This window comes from Trematomus bernacchii, unplaced genomic scaffold, assembly GCF_902827165.1.
Source record: "Trematomus bernacchii unplaced genomic scaffold, fTreBer1.1, whole genome shotgun sequence".
NCBI classification, from domain to species: domain Eukaryota; kingdom Metazoa; phylum Chordata; class Actinopteri; order Perciformes; family Nototheniidae; genus Trematomus; species Trematomus bernacchii.
Window position 1 is genome coordinate 1975288 of NW_022987973.1, and position 21340 is coordinate 1996627.

Sequence of the window (21340 nt, forward strand, 5' to 3'; positions counted from 1 at the left end):
TGAATAGATTTGAGTGGTTCAAATTTTGGGTTGTGATTTATTGACAAAGGACAAAGTGGGTCCCGAGGCCTGACCAGTTGAGAACCACTGGTTTATACTATCATGTTTAATCATGTTTTATGCCGTTTGCTAAGACTTGATAAGTCGCTCATAAAACACAGGAGGTATGGAAACTAATTACACTATATATTTGGTAGATTTGGCAGAGCTATAACACAACAAACAATGTGATTTGTCTCCACCTCCCCAAAAGAACCAACATCTGACTCGGTGTCCCGGACACACCAATGTGTGTCTTTTTTAGCTGTTCTGTCGTCATTTCCTGCGATCTTCTTCCTGCAGTCAGTCAAAAATGAATATTAATACGGGGCGTTTCTTTGACTATTTATAGGCAAATATGGGCGTCACGTGAAGCCCTCAAAAGCTGCGCCGCATTTCGAGTTGATTGTGAAAGGGAAACCGGTGTAGGACGTGCGTGCACGCAAAACACTGAGGCCCCTGGTCGTCCAGAAAACACACAGAAGGTAAATATTCGCTGAAAATACCTGGCTCAGCACAAATGTCCTCATGTGTAAGTAAAGTTACTTTAGTGGGATTTTAGACATGTGAAACACGACGTGCTCACGTTGTGGACGCCACGTTGTCCTGGTTGAGCATAGTAGCTGCTAGTTAGCTTAATGCTAGAAAGGCTAACAGCCTCCTCGTGCAGCTTTAAGTGCATTGCATATTGTCTCGTGCGGGGCATTTAGCTGGGTGAGGATAGTATGTTGAGTTAAATGAATGAGGAGACTGCATTCATACAGATGTGCAAACGTTTCAGTCCTGATGCACGTAACATGCAAACTGCTTTACTGGCGGCATGGCTTTAGAATATTTATTTAAGGATCTGAGAGCGTTTTCCCTTTAAAAGTCGATAACATTTATTTGAATTATTATTATTCAAATGTCGTTAATGGAATCCTAAGTATGGCAACTTTATTTTTATAAAGTTATTCTGACTCACGTGACGTCACCAAAAACCACCTAAAACGACTTCATGCATTGTAGCATTTCGTAATGCCCTAATATTCAACAACTTGAGACGTAGGCCTACTGTGACAAATAATCTTTATGAATGGCACATGATCAAAGCGGTCTAAACGTATTGAATTTATTTTCAGTGGGGAAACAAGTTACCCAAATCACCTGCTGGGATTATTGCAACGGGCATTTACAAAGTCCTAATCTGAGCCTAATATAGTTGAGTAGTACCAGTTGGATGGGCTTGGATCATTACCAGATTGCTGAGCTGGTCCTAGCAGAGCCACTTGTCAGCAGGACGGCCCTGTGCAGTGGGCTGATCTCAGGACTACAGTCGCTATAGAACGTCAGGTTTTGCTTTCACCTCTGCACTGCTGGTTGCAGAACGGTGTCAATGAGGCCTGGCACATTCACCATGTCTATTGGTTTAGAGATGCATCACTGTTTCCTCTAACCACCCCCCCCCATCAGGTTTCCCGTTTCCTTTTATAACATCTACTTCCTTTTGCTTACAATATTGGCTCAGTTTAATTGTTGGCTGAGATGGCTATGTTCAAACCTCCTGAATAATAACAAACTTATTTTTTTCCCTTTTTATTGCAGGATATGATCTTACGGCTCGCCTCGATGGGGGAAGATTTTGTGCTGCCCCTCTAGGATGTGAGGTTAGTATTTGTTTTCATGGATTCAGTCTAATGGTGTTGTCTATGGCAGGGGTTCCCACACTTTTCAGCCTGCGACCCTCAAAATAACAGTGCCTGACAGAGTGTCCTGACCTGGCTGTGTGTGAGCCCCGCCCCTCACAGCGCGCCTGGCTAAAATGCTGGTCACATCCTTATGTAAACAAAAACGCATGTAAACGGCAATTTATTGAGGTCGGAAAAGTTATCGAGTTCATTTTTATTTATCGTACGATAAGTCAAGTCAGAAAGACAAACAGTGAAACCAATTTAGATGTCATGTGTGTTCTGTCATCACTTCATATCAGACCATGAAACTAGCGGGAACTAGTCGGTCTGCTTCTCTTTTTTTTTTACTGCAGGAGCCTGACAACCTAAACCTTCAGGCTTCCATGGACATTTGACTTGACATAGGTTTTTGGCACAAAGTTCATAAACGACTAGTTTGCATTTAATGTTATCTGGACCTGATACTCTTGTTTTATAAGATCTGGGGTAGGGTAAGGGTGGCCCTTGCTGCTAAGGTATCCAAAACATCATCAACCACTTCATAGCATGTCAGTTTAATAGGCTCCACCTCTTTAAATACAGCAAGCCTGGACATGCTACTCGACATTACTGTTTTCCTCAAATACATGTGTACTGTTGGGATTGATGCATTTCTTGTCTGCTTGGCACAGTATGAGCTCTGGTCCTGTTAGGTGGGCCGTAGAGCTCATACAGTGCATAGAGCAAATATTCTCTTGCAACCCACTGCTGCTGGTTGTAGCAGTGTTACTTATGAGAAAAGACATCTTTTATAAATATACATATTTTTGTTTATGGCAGTCCTTTAAACATTCTTTGTTCTTTGGCAGGTGATGAAACCTTAAGGACAGCTTGGTAAGTTGCATTTCAAAATTCAGTTACTGTTCAAGTGTCATGATGATTGGCTTAATGTTCAACTGCTCTGAAGTGTGATTGAGAGATGCCCAACTGAACAAAATGCAGCAGTCTCTGCTGCCACTGCTTATGGAAACCCATAGTAACTTTAGTTCTGCCTCAACAGGTGTCCTCCCTGGCCTTCAACACTGCAGCATGATGTAAGTACTCTGACGTCCCTTAACAAGAGGGTTTAAACTAACAAGGTGGCTGCTATAAATGCACAAGATTCCAGGAGGAAAACAAACCGTGTTTTCAAAGTAACTGTCGAGAGTGATATGGAGTGTGGAACATGTTGTATAATGACAGCACTGTACGGTATCTGCAGCCAGCTGCTTTCTCAGCTGGTTAGTTCATAAGTCAGTGCGAGACAAAACTCACAAACTGGCATCGTTGGTCTCCATGCTGCCTGTGTGTGGAGTCCTGGTATGTTTGTTGAAACATTATTCATTAGAAAGCCATGTCTTTACCCTGTGTCTGTACATAGTACATGCAAACCACTGCAGATGTAACTAATTTCATCAAAAGGGAGAAATGCATGTCAAGTAATGATAAAACATGAATGCTGCAAACATGTTCTAACTCTCTCCTGCCTGCCTTCTTCAGGTGTGCTGCAGCAGAGGCTGTCCTCCCAGGATGCAGCAGGAGAGGCTGTCCTCCCAGGATGCAGCAGGAGAGGCTGTCCTCCCAGGATGCAGCAGGGCGTCACAGCAGAGGTGAGAGTGTACGACTGTCACAGAACTGAGGTCTATCCCGACTGACCTTTACCTATAGGGCCGTGTCGTTGGAAATACCTCACAGAATAAATCTGTGGTTACGCTTTACCCACATGTCCACTCCCATGAGCATTGTGAGATATTACTGCAGGACACATGCTTATTTTGAAAGATTAAAGGAGAAATAAATAATCTGCATCTTTAGAACTGTTAAATAATGAATTGGGATGTAATTAAATAATCTTGACTTTCAGAATCCTGGGATGTGAAAAGGAGTGACTCCATCTTTTTCCTGTGAGTAAACTGAATTTCCCCTCTGGTATTAAAGCATTATCTAATGAGTGATGCTGCTCTCTGTGTTGGTCATATACCAAGGCTTTCAGGACTCTCCATTCTTGTTTTGCTGTGGAATTGACCAGAAAATAAAAAGCATCCCAGAGGTCTCCTTCAGCAGCCTGCTGAGGAGGCCTGTGGGAACATGATCTTCCCAACTGAAAATGGAAAAATGAGTTTAAAGTTGAGATGTTTGGTAACTGTGATGACTGAATGTGTCTCCTGTGTTTAGGTGGCTGTGATGGCAGAACAATTCTGAGTCAAGAATCCTGAGACTCCAGAACTTTTGAAAGCAGTAGGTGGGTTTGTCTTCCTGCAATTCTGATATCTGTCCAATGATTGGAAACACCTGATGCTTACAGCACTGTACGGTATCTGCAGCCAGCTGCTTTCTCAGCTGGTTAGTTCATAAGTCAGTGCGAGACAAACTCAATAACTGGCATCGTTGGTCTCCATGCTGACTGTGTGTGGAGTCCTGGTATGTTATTTGAAACATTACATCATTAGAAGCAGGCTGACTTTAAAAAGCTGTATGCAGGTGGCTTTAGAACATGCCAGTGAGACGCTTTAACAAAAAAGAAACGTCTTCCTCTTGATAGTTGGCATAAACCAACTTCCTCACACAGCCCATTCACCATATGCTAGTTCTCATTAGAGGTAATGTTTTGGTTATCTCCTCCACTTGAAGTGTTTGTGCAGCGAAAAACCAAATGTGTTGATGGGTTGGAAATTCCTCCCGACTACTCAGTCAAATTAAATGATGATTATTTACTTTGAGGTGCAGCTGGAACAGTCGTGTTTTTACATTTTGGTTATTATCTCAAACTGCCCACCTTTGGTAACTACTCGCATACTAATCTCCTAAACCTTTGCTAGATCACGATAAGATTACACTGATCTAAAGGTATCATGATATGACAGAACTGCATATGCTGACACACTCCTTATTGTCCTCCAGGTGGATGCAGCAGGGCGTCACAGCAGAGGTGAGAGTGTACGACTGTCACAGAACTGAGGTCTATCCCGACTGACCTTTACCTATAGGGCCGTGTCGTTGGAAATACCTCACAGAATAAATCTGTGGTTACGCTTTACCCACATGTCCACTCCCATGAGCATTGTGAGATATTACTGCAGGACACATGCTTATTTTGAAAGATTAAAGGAGAAATAAATAATCTGCATCTTTAGAACTGTTAAATAATGAATTGGGATGTAATTGAATTATCTTGACTTTCAGAATCTTGAGATGTGAAGAGGAGTGACTCCATCTTTTTCCTGTGAGTAAACTGAATTTCCCCTCTGGTATTAAAGCATTATCTAATGAGTGATGCTGCTCTCCGTGTTGGTCATATACCAAGGCTTTCAGGACTGGGCTTGGATCAGTACCAGATTGCTGAGCTGGTCCTAGCAGAGCCACTTGTCAGCAGGACGGCCCTGTGCAGTGGGCTGTTCTCAGGACAACAGTCGCTATAGAACATCAGGTTTTGCTTTCACCTCTGCACTGCTGGTTGCAGAACGGTGTCAATGAGGCCTGGCACATTCACCATGTCTATTGGTTTAGAGATGCATCACTGTTTCCTCTAACCACCCCCACCATCAGGTTTTCCTTTTATACATCTAGTTCCTTTTGCTTACAATATTGGCTCAGTTTAATTGTTGGCTGAGATGGCTATGTTCAAACCTCCTGAATAATAACAAACTTATTTTTTCCCCTTTTATTGCAGGATATGATCTTACGGCTCGCCTCGATGGGGGAAGATTTTGTGCTGCCCCTCTTGGATGTGAGGTTAGTATTTGTTTTCATGGATTCAGTCTAATGGTGTTGTCTATGGCAGGGGTTCCCACACTTTTCAGCCTGCGACCCTCAAAATAACTGGCGACTCCTTTCAACGGGCGGGGAGGGGCTATTGAATAAGTAAATTAATTTAAGTTTTCCGCACTCTCGCGGGAATATCTCCGAAATGGAGCGAGCTTAAGTTTCACTTTCAATTGCATGATATAGCCCAGCGCAACACCAACCAATTCCATTTAACTTCAAATTCCCCTCGAGTAAGTCACACGTTTCCTGCTTGTCTCCAGATTATTCATTTGGCTGTTGCACACGGAGTGTCCTGACCTGGCTGTGTGTGAGCCCCGCCCCTCACAGCGCGCCTGGCTAAAATGCTGGTCACATCCTTATGTAAACAAAAACGCATGTAAACGGCAATTTATCGAGGTCGGAAAAGTTATCGAGTTCATTTTTATTTATCGTACGATAAGTCAAGTCAGAAAGACAAACAGTGAAACCAATTTAGATGTCATGTGTGTTCTGTCATCACTTCATATCAGACCATGAAACTAGCGGGAACTAGTCGGTCTGCTACTTTTTTTTTTTTACTGCAGGAGCCTGACAACCTAAACCTTCAGGCTTCCATGAACATTTGACTTGTCATAGGTTTTTGGCACAAAGTTCATAAACGACTAGTTTGCATTTAATGTTATCTGGACCTGATACTCTAGTTTTATAAGATCTGGGGTAGGGTAAGGGTGGCCCTCGCTGCTAAGGTATCCAAAACATCATCAACCACTTCATAGCATGTCAGTTTAATAGGCTCCACCTCTCTAATACAGCAAGCCTGGACATGCTACTCGACATTACTGTTTTCCTCAAATACATGTGTACTGTTGGGATTGATGCATTTCTTGTCTGCTTGGCACAGTATGAGCTCTGGTCCTGTTAGGTGGGCCGTAGAGCTCATACAGTGCATAGAGCAAATATTCTCTTGCAACCCACTGCTGCTGGTTGTAGCAGTGTTACTTATGAGAAAAGACATCTTTTATAAATATACATATTTTTTTTTATGGCAGTCCTTTAAACATTCTTTGTTCTTTGGCAGGTGATGAAACCTTAAGGACAGCTTGGTAAGTTTCATTTCAGAATTCAGTTACTGTTCAAGTGTCATGATGATTGGCTTAATGTTCAACTGCTCTGAAGTGTGATTGAGAGATGCCCAACTGAACAAAATGCAGCAGTCTCTGCTGCCACTGCTTATGGAAACCCATAGTAACTTTAGTTCTCCCTCAACAGGTGTCCTCCCTGGCCTTCAACACTGCAGCATGATGTAAGTACTCTGACGTCCCTTAACAAGAGGGTTTAAACTAACAAGGTGGCTGCTATACATGCACAAGATTCCAGGAGGAAAACAAACCGTGTTTCCAAAGTAACTGTCGAGAGTGATATGGAGTGTGAAACATGTTGTATAATGACAGCACTGTACGGTATCTGCAGCCAGCTGCTTTCTCAGCTAGTTAGTTCATAAGTCAGTGCGAGACAAAACTCACAAACTGGCATCGTTGGTCTCCATGCTGCCTGTGTGTGGAGTCCTGGTATGTTTGTTGAAACATTATTCATTAGAAAGCCATGTCTTTACCCTGTGTCTGTACATAGTACATGCAAACCACTGCAGATGTAACTAATTTCATCAAAAGGGTGAAATGCATGTCAAGTAATGATAAAACATGAATGCTGCAAACATGTTTTAACTCTCTCCTGCCTGCCTTCTTCAGGTGTGCTGCAGCAGAGGCTGTCCTCCCAGGATGCAGCAGGAGAGGCTGTCCTCCCAGGATGCAGCAGGGCGTCACAGCAGAGGTGAGAGTGTACGACTGTCACAGAACTGAGGTCTATCCCGACTGACCTTTACCTATAGGGCCGTGTCGTTGGAAATACCTCACAGAATAAATCTGTGGTTACGCTTTACCCACATGTCCATTCCCATGAGCATTGTGAGATATTACTGCAGGACACATGCTTATTTTGAAAGATTAAAGGAGAAATAAATAATCTGCATCTTTAGAACTGTTATATAATGAATTGGGATGTAATTAAATAATCTTGACTTTCAGAATCCTGGGATGTGAAGAAGAGTGACTCCATCTTTTTCCTGTGAGTAAACTGAATTTCCCCTCTGGTATTAAAGCATTATCTAATGAGTGATGTTGCTCTCTGTGTTGGTCATATACCAAGGCTTTCAGGACTCTCCATTCTTGTTTTGCTGTGGAATTGACCAGAAAATAAAAAGCATCCCAGAGGTCTCCTTCAGCAGCCTGCTGAGGAGGCCTGTGGGAACATGATCTTCCCAACTGAAAATGGAAAAATGAGTTTAAAGTTGAGATGTTTGGTAACTGTGATGACTGAATGTGTCTCCTGTGTTTAGGTGGCTGTGATGGCAGAACAATCCTGAGTCAAGAATCCTGAGACTCCAGAACTTTTGAAAGCAGTAGGTGGGTTTGTCTTCCTGCAATTCTGATATCTGTCCAATGATTGAAAACACCTGATGCTTACAGCACTGTACGGTATCCGCAGCCAGCTGCTTTCTCAGCTGGTTAGTTCATAAGTCAGTGCGAGACAAACTCAATAACTGGCATCGTTGGTCTCCATGCTGACTGTGTGTGGAGTCCTGGTATGTTATTTGAAACATTACATCATTAGAAGCAGGCTGACTTTAAAAAGCTGTATGCAGGTGGCTTTAGAACATGCCAGTGAGACGCTTTAACAAAAAAGAAACGTCTTCCTCTTGATAGTTGGCATAAACCAACTTCCTCACACAGCCCATTCACCATATGCTAGTTCTCATGAGAGGTAATGTTTTGGTTATCTCCTCCACTTGAAGTGTTTGTGCAGCGAAAAACCAAATGTGTTGATGGGTTGGAAATTCCTCCGTCAAGTCAAATTAAATGATGATTATTTACTTTGAGGTGCAGCTGGAACAGTCGTGTTTTTACATTTTGGTTATTATCTCAAACTGCCCACCTTTGGTAACTACTCGCATACTAATCTCCTAAACCTTTGCTAGATCACGATAAGATTACACTGATCTAAAGGTATCATGATATGACAGAACTGCATGTGCTGACACACTCCTTATTGTCCTCCAGGTGTTTTGCAGGATAGGCTGTCCTCCCAGGATGCAGCAGGGCATCACAGCAGAGGTGAGAGTGTATGACTGTCACAGAACTGAGGTCTATCCCGACTGACCTTTACCTATAGGGCCGTGTCGTTGGAAATACCTCACAGAATAAATCTGTGGTTACGCTTTACCCACATGTCCACTCCCATGAGCATTGTGAGATATTACTGCAGGACACATGCTTATTTTGAAAGATTAAAGGAGAAATAAATAATCTGCATCTTTAGAACTGTTAAATAATGAATTGGGATATAATTGAATTATCTTGACTTTCAGAATCCTGAGATGTGAAGAGGAGTGACTCCATCTTTTTCCTGTGAGTAAACTGAATTTCCCCTCTGGTATTAAAGCATTATCTAATGAGTGATGCTGCTCTCTGTGTTGGTCATATACCAAGGCTTTCAGGACTGGGCTTGGATCAGTACCAGATCGCTGAGCTGGTCCTAGCAGAGCCACTTGTCAGCAGGACGGCCCTGTGCAGTGGGCTGATCTCAGGACAACAGTCGCTATAGAACATCAGGTTTTGCTTTCACCTCTGCACTGCTGGTTGCAGAACGGTGTCAATGAGGCCTGGCACATTCACCATGTCTATTGGTTTAGAGATGCATCACTGTTTCCTCTAACCACCCCCACCATCAGGTTTTCCTTTTATACATCTAGTTCCTTTTGCTTACAATATTGGCTCAGTTTAATTGTTGGCTGAGATGGCTATGTTCAAACCTCCTGAATAATAACAAAATTATTTTTTCCCCTTTTATTGCAGGATATGATCTTACGGCTCGCCTCGATGGGGGAAGATTTTGTGCTGCCCCTCTTGGATGTGAGGTTAGTATTTGTTTTCATGGATTCAGTCTAATGGTGTTGTCTATGGCAGGGGTTCCCACACTTTTCAGCCTGCGACCCTCAAAATAACTGGCGACTCCAAGTTTCACTTTCAATTGCATGATATAGCCCAGCGCAACACCAACCAATTCCATTTAACTTCAAATTCCCCTCGAGTAAGTCACACGTTTCCTGCTTGTCTCTATATTATTCATTTGGCTGTTGCACACGGAGTGTCCTGACCTGGCTGTGTGTGAGCCCCGCCCCTCACAGCGCGTCTGGCTAAAATGCTGGTCACATCCTTATGTAAACAAAAACGCATGTAAACGGCAATTTATCGAGGTCGGAAAAGTTATCGAGTTCATTTTTATTTATCGTACGATAAGTCAAGTCAGAAAGACAAACAGTGAAACCAATTTAGATGTCATGTGTGTTCTGTCATCACTTCATATCAGACCATGAAACTAGCGGGAACTAGTCGGTCTGCTACTTTTTTTTTTTACTGCAGGAGCCTGACAACCTAAACCTTCAGGCTTCCATGAACATTTGACTTGTCATAGGTTTTTGGCACAAAGTTCATAAACGACTAGTTTGCATTTAATGTTATCTGGACCTGATACTCTAGTTTTATAAGATCTGGGGTAGGGTAAGGGTGGCCCTCGCTGCTAAGGTATCCAAAACATCATCAACCACTTCATAGCATGTCAGTTTAATAGGCTCCACCTCTCTAATACAGCAAGCCTGGACATGCTACTCGACATTACTGTTTTCCTCAAATACATGTGTACTGTTGGGATTGATGCATTTCTTGTCTGCTTGGCACAGTATGAGCTCTGGTCCTGTTAGGTGGGCCGTAGAGCTCATACAGTGCATAGAGCAAATATTCTCTTGCAACCCACTGCTGCTGGTTGTAGCAGTGTTACTTATGAGAAAAGACATATTTTTGTTTATGGCAGTCCTTTAAACATTCTTTGTTCTTTGGCAGGTGATGAAACCTTAAGGACAGCTTGGTAAGTTTCATTTCAGAATTCAGTTACTGTTCAAGTGTCATGATGATTGGCTTAATGTTCAACTGCTCTGAAGTGTGATTGAGAGATGCCCAACTGAACAAAATGCAGCAGTCTCTGCTGCCACTGCTTATGGAAACCCATAGTAACTTTAGTTCTCCCTCAACAGGTGTCCTCCCTGGCCTTCAACACTGCAGCATGATGTAAGTACTCTGACGTCCCTTAACAAGAGGATTTAAACTAACAAGGTGGCTGCTATACATGCACAAGATTCCAGGAGGAAAACAAACCGTGTTTCCAAAGTAACTGTCGAGAGTGATATGGAGTGTGAAACATGTTGTATAATGACAGCACTGTACGGTATCTGCAGCCAGCTGCTTTCTCAGCTGGTTAGTTCATAAGTCAGTGCGAGACAAAACTCACAAACTGGCATCGTTGGTCTCCATGCTGCCTGTGTGTGGTGTCCTGGTATGTTTGTTGAAACATTATTCATTAGAAAGCCATGTCTTTACCCTGTGTCTGTACATAGTACATGCAAACCACTGCAGATGTAACTAATTTCATCAAAAGGGTGAAATGCATGTCAAGTAATGATAAAACATGAATGCTGCAAACATGTTTTAACTCTCTCCTGCCTGCCTTCTTCAGGTGTGCTGCAGCAGAGGCTGTCCTCCCAGGATGCAGCAGGAGAGGCTGTCCTCCCAGGATGCAGCAGGGCGTCACAGCAGAGGTGAGAGTGTACGACTGTCACAGAACTGAGGTCTATCCCGACTGACCTTTACCTATAGGGCCGTGTCGTTGGAAATACCTCACAGAATAAATCTGTGGTTACGCTTTACCCACATGTCCACTCCCATGAGCATTGTGAGATATTACTGCAGGACACATGCTTATTTTGAAAGATTAAAGGAGAAATAAATAATCTGCATCTTTAGAACTGTTATATAATGAATTGGGATGTAATTGTATTATCTTGACTTTCAGAATCCTGGGATGTGAAGAGGAGTGACTCCATCTTTTTCCTGTGAGTAAACTGAATTTCCCCTCTGGTATTAAAGCATTATCTAATGAGTGATGTTGCTCTCTGTGTTGGTCATATACCAAGGCTTTCAGGACTCTCCATTCTTGTTTTGCTGTGGAATTGACCAGAAAATAAAAAGCATCCCAGAGGTCTCCTTCAGCAGCCTGCTGAGGAGGCCTGTGGGAACATGATCTTCCCAACTGAAAATGGAAAAATGAGTTTAAAGTTGAGATGTTTGGTAACTGTGATGACTGAATGTGTCTCCTGTGTTTAGGTGGCTGTGATGGCAGAACAATCCTGAGTCAAGAATCCTGAGACTCCAGAACTTTTGAAAGCAGTAGGTGGGTTTGTCTTCCTGCAATTCTGATATCTGTCCAATGATTGGAAACACCTGATGCTTACAGCACTGTACGGTATCTGCAGCCAGCTGCTTTCTCAGCTGGTTAGTTCATAAGTCAGTGCGAGACAAACTCAATAACTGGCATCGTTGGTCTCCATGCTGACTGTGTGTGGAGTCCTGGTATGTTATTTGAAACATTACATCATTAGAAGCAGGCTGACTTTAAAAAGCTGTATGCAGGTGGCTTTAGAACATGCCAGTGAGACGCTTTAACAAAAGAGAAACATCTTCCTCTTGATAGTTGGCATAAACCAACTTCCTCACACAGCCCATTCACCATATGCTAGTTCTCATGAGAGGTAATGTTTTGGTTATCATCTCCACTTGAAGTGTTTGTGCAGCAAAAAACCAAATGTGTTGATTGGGTGCAAATTCCTCCCGACTACTCAGTCAAATTAAATGATGATTATTTACTTCGAGGTGCAGCTGGAACAGTCGTGTTTTTACATTTTGGTTATTATCTCAAACTGCCCAGCTTTGGTAACTACTCGCATACTAATCTCCTAAACCTTTGTTAGATCACGATAAGATTACACTGATCTAAAGGTATCATGATATGACAGAACTGCATGTGCTGACACACTCCTTATTGTCCTCCAGGTGTTTTGCAGGAGAGGCTGTCCTCCCAGGATGCAGCAGGGCGTCACAGCAGAGGTGAGAGTGTATAACTGTCACAGAACTGAGGTCTATCCCGACTGACCTTTACCTATAGGGCCGTGTCGTTGGAAATACCTCACAGAATAAATCTGTGGTTACGCTTTACCCACATGTCCGCTCCCATGAGCATTGTGAGATATTACTGCAGGACACATGCTTATTTTGAAAGATTAAAGGAGAAATAAATAATCTGCATCTTTAGAACTGTTAAATAATGAATTGGGATGTAATTGTATTATCTTGACTTTCAGAATCCTGGGATGTGAAGAGGAGTGACTCCATCTTTTTCCTGTGAGTAAACTGAATTTCCCCTCTGGTATTAAAGCATTATCTAATGAGTGATGTTGCTCTCTGTGTTGGTCATATACCAAGGCTTTCAGGACTCTCCATTCTTGTTTTGCTGTGGAATTGACCAGAAAATAAAAAGCATCCCAGAGGTCTCCTTCAGCAGCCTGCTGAGGAGGCCTGTGGGAACATGATCTTCCTAACTGTACACATGCTGCTCTCATCAGTCACATGAAGGTGAAGTGACCCGACTACTGTAGATTGTACCTGCTGAACCTTTGCTTCCTGTATTTTCAGATTGCTGCTCGACAATGATCTGGTGACATCATTGCACATTGTGGCAAATACCTTTGTACAGCTGTTGTGGTTGTGTACACTGCAATAGAATGTCTACTTATTGAAATAAACAACCATTACTCTCACTTGTCTGTCAGTGTCCTCGTATCCATGAACTATAATCAAGAATTTAAAAGTGATAACTTTCTTAATGTAATGTTTCATTACTTAGCTCAGGGGTTCCCAACCTTTATTGTGCCAAGGACCGGTAGATACATTAAAAAAAAATCGCGGACCGGTTGTCAATTTTAACTGATTTTAATATTTACTCACCACCAGCAGGTAGCAACAGAGGCTAATTGTATGTAACAGCCTGAACAAATACTAGAACAATATGCATCCAAAACATATTAACAAAGTTTAAAAAAGAACCGGTGTTGTTTTTTGGTTTTTCGGAAAACCAAAAAACCGACGTTATTCAGTTTTTAAACCAAAACGGGAAAACAGATAAATCAACGTTTTGGTTTTGTTTGTATGATTTACGGATAATCCAGTGAATGCTGGGAAAATGTCGTTCATTCCGGTGCACTCCCGACAGCATTTAGCATCGAGATTAAGATTAAACTAATTTATTTTGGGAACAGCCGCATATATGCCGGTGTCGGACAGACACAAACACACCGAACACACAGAGCTGAGCTGAGCAGAGCACATACACACACACATCATGCGCCTTGGTGACTGACTGGACATCTCCTTCATAAAACTAATAAAAGGGGGAGTAATCGGGCAGTTCGATGTGTGTAGATGTGTGTGTGGTTAACACGTAGCAGCCTGCAGTCACTCTTAAACTGTTCTGATTAAGTTAAACACAGCGAAGGCGGTGCGTAAAAAGGCACAGCTCTTTACCGAGTATAGGCCTACGTCCCGCTGCCTCCTGATGCTGCAGCCATTTCATGAAGGAGGGTTTCCTTCTATAAAACAGCTGCGGGCAGCAGATCGTGAGAGTCCCGGACATTAATTCATAGATCAAGGCATACTGGTTTACTCTCCTGTTTTGCCAATCCAGTGCTTAAACAAATAGCTCTACACCCCTGGCCGACATGTCCTTAAAATGAAGTCCGAGTTTGAAATATATCTCAAATAATGTATGCACCACCATTTCCCCACATAAACATAACAGTCTGCAATCAAACGGTTGTCTCCTGTGCGCTCCTCTTCCTACTTGGCGCACCGGTAACATGCTCGTGCGCACAAGAGGCTGAGACCTTAGGCTGAGCCGCCGAATCCCTCGGAACATCATAAAAGCCATTTTCAACGGTTTTCTGGTGAAAGATTAACTAGCTACTGGATGAAATAATATGACTGGTGGCATAGGTGCGAAAATTAAACACTTTTTGAAAAAAATATTATGATAAAATATTTTTATATATTTATAATTCTGCAAATATTACGATAAACTCACAGCTATTTCGCGGCCCGGCAGTAACACCTCCGCGGCCCGGTACCGGTCCGCGGACCGGGGGTTGGGAACCCCTGACTTAGCTAATGCATTTATTCAAAGCATACTACCTGAAATGATTAGTGCTCAACTTGAATACTCTATTCTGATTGGACATATTGGATGTTCCAGAGGTCAAGTCTTGCTAACAGACCGCTGCTAAAGAGAATTGGTTACCATCATGGATGTATATTACAGGGTGCGTACGGGTGCTGGAAATCCTTGAAAATGCTTGAAATTGTACGAGGTGTTTTCAAGGTTTGAAAAGTGCTTGAATTTTGGGAATGGTGCTTGAAATTGTAAATGCTTTACTTCGCTTTTTAGATTAAAAGAAAATAAAGAAGTCGGAGCGCGCTTAATTGCTTCGCTTTTACATAAAACAGCTCCGCTCCGGCCTTCCCGCGCAATGCGCGTGACCGGCAAGTGTTTTTGTTACGTGTGACCTGGGCATTCTGATGAGGGTGATAGATGACAGTATGCCAGGAGGTTGCCGTTTCAACGAGCGTTGGCTAGCAGAAGACAAATACAAGCCATGGCTAAGACGAGGGTCAAGCGAAGCCCAAGAGTAGCCTCCTGCAAAGTGTGCAACAATAACGATGCGAGAGTCTGCGCTGACGAGCCACACACCACACGAAAGTGTTCTCAAAGCTGGTAAAGGTGCAGCTAGTTTGAATGACTTTGTATACTGCAGGGTAGCTTGTGAATTTACTCCAGGTGGAACTAAAGTCTGATTTAACACTTGATTATATTTCACATCATTCATCCACATCTGTAAAGTAACTAACGGTATTAAATACATGTAGTGGAGTAAAAGTAAACCATTTACCTCTGACTTGTGTTTACTGCCAACCTAAAAGTACCTCAAAAATAGTAATCAATAATGTATTGAAAAGTTATTTGGCTGATTGTTTTATATTGGCTCAGCCAGGTTATATGGGATGCCCAGTCTACGTACAGATGGGTCACTCATTTTGAAATATTAAACTTAGTTTTCTTTTCTAAACATTTTAATTGTTCATCATGTAGAATGCTATTATGAAACACACATTTGGTTGTTTATAGCATAAAGAACATCAGATTTAATGTGAGGTAGGGAAATAATCATTTGAGTATAAGTATGTGTATATAAATATGTAATTTACAACAGCTGTAAGATGCTTGAAAATGCTTAAAGTGCTTGAATTTGACTTTGGAAAAGGTGTAAGAACCCTGATAATAAGAACTGGATACAGCGTCGGAGGCGGGGTCTCGTTCTCATGAGAGCTGCTCATTGGCGCATGATGACAAAATGGCCCAACTTTTGAGAGTGAAACGTCACAGATTACCCGCCATGCCTAGCTTAGTTTCAGAGCAGGAGAACCATGAGAAGAACCCGTATGTGCGCTCGCAGAGCATGCGCCCCTTAAGCCCCGCCCCCTGAGCTCCCACTCGGCTCAGTAGAAAAAATGGAGACAAATAAATCTAGATTTGGCTTTTAGTGCATTTTACAACTTTAAGGACCTAATGATTATAATAAGGGCTATCAAATAGTTCATACTGGTAGTTTAGTTAAAAAAATTATCCGATGATTTACAGACTTTTCTTTCCCAATGTTAGTCAATGGGGAAAAGTCTTTCTGGGCCCAATGACGTCACGGACTGATACGGAAATTGTCGTACCGCCGTTTGGACACAACACATATTTTCATCAGAGTCCGGCGCACTTCCTGGGGGCTTGGGTACCATGCATAGACTGTATAAATGGACGTAGTGTACATGACGTCACCAGTGGCGTAACTATCGACGTTTCAATGGCATTGACCGGTTCATGCAGTCTCCAAAGTAACCAAGCAACCTAAATTAATTTGTAATTTGTCTGTCCAATGACCTTGCTCCCTTTCATGTCATGTGATACCTTGCGTGACAAGCGTACCGTTTAATCAACCTGTACTGTACTGTAGCTATAGCAGCAGCAAGTTCGGTAGCATTATAACAAATGTAATAGCTTGCATTTATAATGTACAGCAAACCAAAGCACAAGAGCAGCACTCAAAAGAGAAAGGACGAGAGAACAAGGAGATGTAACAGCTAAACTGACAAAATTAGACACTTTTTTTTTTCTTACATCGTCCTCCAAATCGAGCGCTAACGTTAGCAATGTTGATGTGCAGCGGCAGCCGGAGCCGGAGGCTAACGATAGCTCACCACCATCATTGCCATCTAGCTCCACAAGTGAAGCTGTATCCGTGGCCGTGGCTGTGCAACCTTCTTCTCCAGCCAGCCAGGAGGAGAGGCTGGATTTGGCTGTGCCCGGCGGTGGTCCAACAGTTCCCCCAAGGGCCCCAACCAATAGGGGACTCTATGGCGCTATTGAGACCCCTGACGCCAAGATCACAAGCTACCGGTCTATGTAGGCCTACCGGCCCATTCCCCAGAGACAAACATCAAGGAAACAGGTTCCCCCAGTGTTGTTGTTTCCTTTTATTTGCCACTGGACGTCACCCATAGGATTCTGCAGAGTTGCTGAGAAGCCTAAAGTAGGCGGATTCGGCCACTGCCGTCTTGACAGTAGAGATGGGCGAGTCCTGATTCATCCGGATCATTAACCCGGATCCTAGAAATGAGCTGGTCGTGACGAGTCTCCCCTCTCCATTAACCCGAGTCCTTGAGTCCCACACTTGGTGTGACGTACAAATTAAAACTATAAATTGCGTCACTCGCTACTCTCTTTATAACATGTAAAATCACATTACAACGTACCCCAGTCCATCTACCTACCCTTTAGCAAGTATACAGGATAGCTGCCTGCCAGAAGTTATCGTTTGGCTCAGGGGAGGGGACGCGGATCAGTGAAACTTCCTGCAGACTCGTGGGGACTCAGAGGAGCCGACGGCTCCTAACCGTAATAGCATAGCAGATCCAGCGATCCATACTCGTCATGTGCACGAGCATAGCCCCTCCTCCAGCACCCGGCTCCCGCGCCGGAGTCAACAGCAGATTCGCAGATTCGCAAATCCTGACTCGCTGCAACACACAGCGGATCAGACTCGTGCGGACTCGGAGCCGTAACCATATAGCAGCAGATCCAGAGATCCAGCAGACTCGTCGTCATGCACGAGTCAACAGCAGACTCAGATTCGCAAATCCTGACTCGCTGTGCAACACACAGCAGAGCAGACTCGTGCGGACTCGGAGCCGTATATAGCAGCAGATCCAGAGATCCAGCAGACTCGTGCATGAGGACGAGTCTGCTGGATCTCTGGAACAGCAGACTCAGATTTGCCAAATCGCAAAATAACCCTTTTTTTTGTGATCAACATTTTTTATTAAAGCAAAATACACTGTGTAGCGGAGGTTAATATAACGTCAGTTTAATAGATAGATAGATAGATAGTACTTTATTGATCCCAAATTGGGAAATTGTTGTTACAGCAGCATAAAAGGCATTTTACAATAAAACAAAACTACAAAATATACAAGAATAGAAAGAAAAATAAAATAAAATATACATGTTGAAATAGAAAATATACATGCAGATATTATATATATATATATACAAATATATATGGAATAATAATATGCTCGTGAAATGCATCAACTTTTCGGTTTCACCGATAGGATTTCTACGGTCTTGGTGATGCTGACTCATATGACTCAAATGACTCGTATGATCCGGATCTCTTCAATGACTGACTCAGAAGACCCTGAGTCCGTAAAAGGATCCGGATTTGCCATCTCTACTTGACAGTGATGTCAGAGTCTAACTCCCGTCTGCTCTCTTATTATACATGCATGGCTCCAGCCTGATCCAAATAGAGACGCGAAGTCCCGCCCTTCTACTTCCGCCCCATGGGACCTTATTTCGGAAAAATTATGTATTGAAGTCAATGGAGAGAGAAAGATTATCTTTCAATCCCATTTGAATTGTGCCACGAATTACACATATGATGTTTGTCAATCTTAAAAAATAATTTCCATGTCAAAAAAGTCACAGTTTGTCGTAAAACTGTTGAAATATAAGACTATGAAAAATACGCAACTAGAAATCTAAATCCCAGAGTCGCGTAACCCCTAATTTCCACCGGGTCCGTCTGCGTCGTGTTACGGCCGCGTTACGGCTGCGCCGCGGCGTTCGCAAGGATCACGGCCACTCTAGTCAATGGGTGCTATTCCACCACACGCGGCGCGTTACGGCTCAGAAGCGTCCCAGAAGCGTCTCGCCGCAGGACTCCTCTAAAATTAGGATGAATCCTATTTTTGACGCGACGCAGCCGTAAGGTAATGCCCGAGCAGGCAGGAAGTGGAACGTTCAGAGCATATATAGCATATGTATATATATATATATATATATATACACACACACAAACTAATTTTGCAGACCCTATCCCTCCGTAGTCTTTCAAGTAGGAGGAGAAATGCCAGCCTTCTCCTCCGGGGCACTGTGTAAATTATATATAGGCCTATAGAATAATTATGATGATGAATGCATTTTTTTACCACTACAATACAGCAACACATCTTTGATTCATGTCGTTTATAACTGGAATATTACAGTTATTATTAACTTTGTCTGTACAAAGTAGCCTGTCCAGGAAATATGCCCAAATCAACAAAAACTGCGAGCCTGCATGCACGACGCTCCGCTTCTGAAACAGTTCTGAAACGCTTCTGGAACGCGCCCGGTGGGTTATGACGCTAGAGGAGGTCGGACCAAAACCGCGGCGCAGCCGTAACGCGACGCAGACGGACCCGGTGGAAACTAGGGGTCAGTGATGTCATTAACGTTACACATTACACTCGTGTTACTCACCGAAACCTTGTAAAGCCGGTCCCGCTGGCTCGACTAACTCCCCTTTTGTGTATGTACAGCTCTCAACATGCCCAGACTTGTAGTGATTTTCACCTCTTTTAATACTTTTTGCCTCATTCTGAAAGAAAGAGGTGAAATGTACTAACGTGACGGCCATCTTGGTGTAGGTGACGTGTGCGAGACCAGAGATGTAGTTCATTGAGTGTTTCACACATTTTTATTTTTTTGACTTGCAAAATTATCTTTTAAATTGACAAACATCATATGTGTAATTCGTGGCACAATTCAAACGGAATCGAAAGATAATCTTTCTCTCCCCATTGACTTCAATACATAATTTTTCCGAAATAAGGTCCCATGGAGCTCCCCCGGAAAGGGAGGGACTTCGCCTCTCTATAAGGGCAAAGAGACGGAGCCGAGAAGGGACCTGCTGCCACCGAGCTGGAAGCTCCAGAGCTAGCTGAGGCTACCAAGCTAAGCTAACATGTCTGCACACTGCCGTCGCATTTTACGTTTCTAAGGTAATCGCACATTAAACTATTCAGCAAAACTATAAATAATAATCTAAGTTATTGAGTTTTTAGGATAATACTTCAGAATCTTAAAATCCCTTAACGTTTGTATGCAATTGTGCTAAATTCAACACTGGAATCAAGCAAATATGAATATGCTATCACTTAAAGGTGGGGTAGGTAAGTTTGAGAAACCGGCTCGAGATACACTTTTTGTTATATTCCATGGAATGCTCTTAACATCCCGATAGCAATGAAGTGCTTTGACAAAAAATCCATAAAAAATTTTCATCTGTGGAAGCCGTAGTACTGTAAAAAGCACGACCAATCATTTTAGCCGTAACTGGTAACTGGATGGCCTACCTGCCTGTCAGCCTTCCATCTGTGCACAAACTTATCTCATGCCCTCATTGGTCATGTGTGCGTTCGTGTGTGTTGGAGGAGGGGCTCTGTAAGGAAGTTTCAGATTTTTTCCGGCTGTGTATTTTCAAATTCTAGCGCACTCGAGCTGGTTTCTCCAAAATTACCTACCCCACCTTTAATTATAGGTTTAATACATTTAATTCAAGCTAAGGTACATGTGATGGTAGCTAGTTAGTGCTCTAAAGGCCCAGACACACCAGGCCGATATCGGCCGTCTTCGGTTGTCTGGCGACGAAGCGTGCCCTGTCGCCCAAAGTCAATTTGGTGTGTCCCGAACCCTTGGCCGAGACACGCCTTATTTGGCCTTTCACGGTCGACACACGGCCGATTCAACATGTTGAATCGGCCGTGTGTCGGACACAAGCTATCGGGCCAAGAAACCACTCTGATCAGCTGTTCAGCTAGCAAATGAGAAGCGAAACGGAAGTGAGGGACGTAAACAAACGATTTAAGAAGGCACAGGACAGCAGCTAAACCCCAGCAGGTGATACTTAAAGACATCAAACATAGCCCTTAAATGTCCTCTCTTACCTCCCACACATAGCAGGGACATCTCTGATATCGGCGGGAACGTCCCCGGCTGTCCTCTGCTGAGAGCTCTGTGATTTGTTTGGTCAAGTCCGGTTTTTCATCTCATCGGTTTATTTGTCAGTATAAAGTTGCAGGATTAGTCTCAAGTACCTCAACATTGTCCTTAAGTACAGTGTCTAAGTAAATGAGATAGTGTCTACTGCTGTTCATTTACCTATTGTGAGTCGCCTCGGATAAAAGCATCACATGGAAATGTAAATTTAGCAAGAAGTGGCCATTATTACATTACATACATTACTACATTGCTGACTCAATAAACTACACACCCGCCAGAACACTGCGATCATCAGATGCAGGTCTATTAACTGTGATTTTATAGTATGTCTGCACTTTATGTGCTCATTTCATCATTCATGTATTTTTATATTCCAAAACATGTTTTCGATGGACGAGAGTGAAAATGGAACGCACACGCTATTTGTTGTTTGTTTATATCAG

The 21340-nt window shown here is 43.0% G+C and overlaps 1 long non-coding RNA gene and 12 other non-coding genes across 26 annotated transcripts; all 13 read left to right on the forward strand.

The window, feature by feature from the left end:
• Positions 1–421: 421 nt before the first annotated feature.
• On the forward strand, positions 422–13233 carry LOC117471533. 14 transcript variants are annotated; one of them, XR_004554793.1, is made up of 27 exons: positions 422–524; positions 1624–1685; positions 2558–2582; positions 2749–2782; positions 3228–3337; positions 3592–3631; positions 3903–3969; positions 4629–4656; positions 4911–4950; positions 5398–5459; positions 6550–6574; positions 6741–6774; positions 7220–7301; positions 7556–7595; positions 7867–7933; positions 8588–8641; positions 8896–8935; positions 9017–9258; positions 9383–9444; positions 10427–10451; positions 10618–10651; positions 11097–11178; positions 11433–11472; positions 11744–11810; positions 12470–12523; positions 12778–12817; positions 13109–13233. It is a non-coding gene; the product is annotated as an uncharacterized LOC117471533 (long non-coding RNA). The 14 variants fall into 14 exon arrangements; XR_004554802.1 differs by lacking the exon at positions 9017–9258 and having other exon boundaries at positions 6741–6819; XR_004554800.1 differs by lacking the exon at positions 9017–9258 and having other exon boundaries at positions 423–524; positions 2749–2827.
• LOC117471911 lies at positions 2929–3067 on the forward strand. Its single transcript, XR_004554829.1, has one exon. It is a non-coding gene; the product is annotated as a small nucleolar RNA SNORA8 (small nucleolar RNA).
• Positions 3362–3495, forward strand: LOC117471915. The gene has a single exon (XR_004554833.1). It is a non-coding gene; the product is annotated as a small nucleolar RNA SNORA18 (small nucleolar RNA).
• Positions 4031–4168, forward strand: LOC117471908. The gene has a single exon (XR_004554826.1). It is a non-coding gene; the product is annotated as a small nucleolar RNA SNORA8 (small nucleolar RNA).
• On the forward strand, positions 4681–4814 carry LOC117471917. The gene has a single exon (XR_004554835.1). It is a non-coding gene; the product is annotated as a small nucleolar RNA SNORA18 (small nucleolar RNA).
• Positions 6921–7059, forward strand: LOC117471910. The gene has a single exon (XR_004554828.1). It is a non-coding gene; the product is annotated as a small nucleolar RNA SNORA8 (small nucleolar RNA).
• LOC117471914 lies at positions 7326–7459 on the forward strand. Its single transcript, XR_004554832.1, has one exon. It is a non-coding gene; the product is annotated as a small nucleolar RNA SNORA18 (small nucleolar RNA).
• LOC117471913 lies at positions 7995–8132 on the forward strand. Its single transcript, XR_004554831.1, has one exon. It is a non-coding gene; the product is annotated as a small nucleolar RNA SNORA8 (small nucleolar RNA).
• LOC117471918 lies at positions 8666–8799 on the forward strand. Its single transcript, XR_004554836.1, has one exon. It is a non-coding gene; the product is annotated as a small nucleolar RNA SNORA18 (small nucleolar RNA).
• Positions 10798–10936, forward strand: LOC117471912. Its single transcript, XR_004554830.1, has one exon. It is a non-coding gene; the product is annotated as a small nucleolar RNA SNORA8 (small nucleolar RNA).
• Positions 11203–11336, forward strand: LOC117471919. The gene has a single exon (XR_004554837.1). It is a non-coding gene; the product is annotated as a small nucleolar RNA SNORA18 (small nucleolar RNA).
• LOC117471909 lies at positions 11872–12009 on the forward strand. Its single transcript, XR_004554827.1, has one exon. It is a non-coding gene; the product is annotated as a small nucleolar RNA SNORA8 (small nucleolar RNA).
• Positions 12548–12681, forward strand: LOC117471920. The gene has a single exon (XR_004554838.1). It is a non-coding gene; the product is annotated as a small nucleolar RNA SNORA18 (small nucleolar RNA).
• Positions 13234–21340: the final 8107 nt, after the last annotated feature.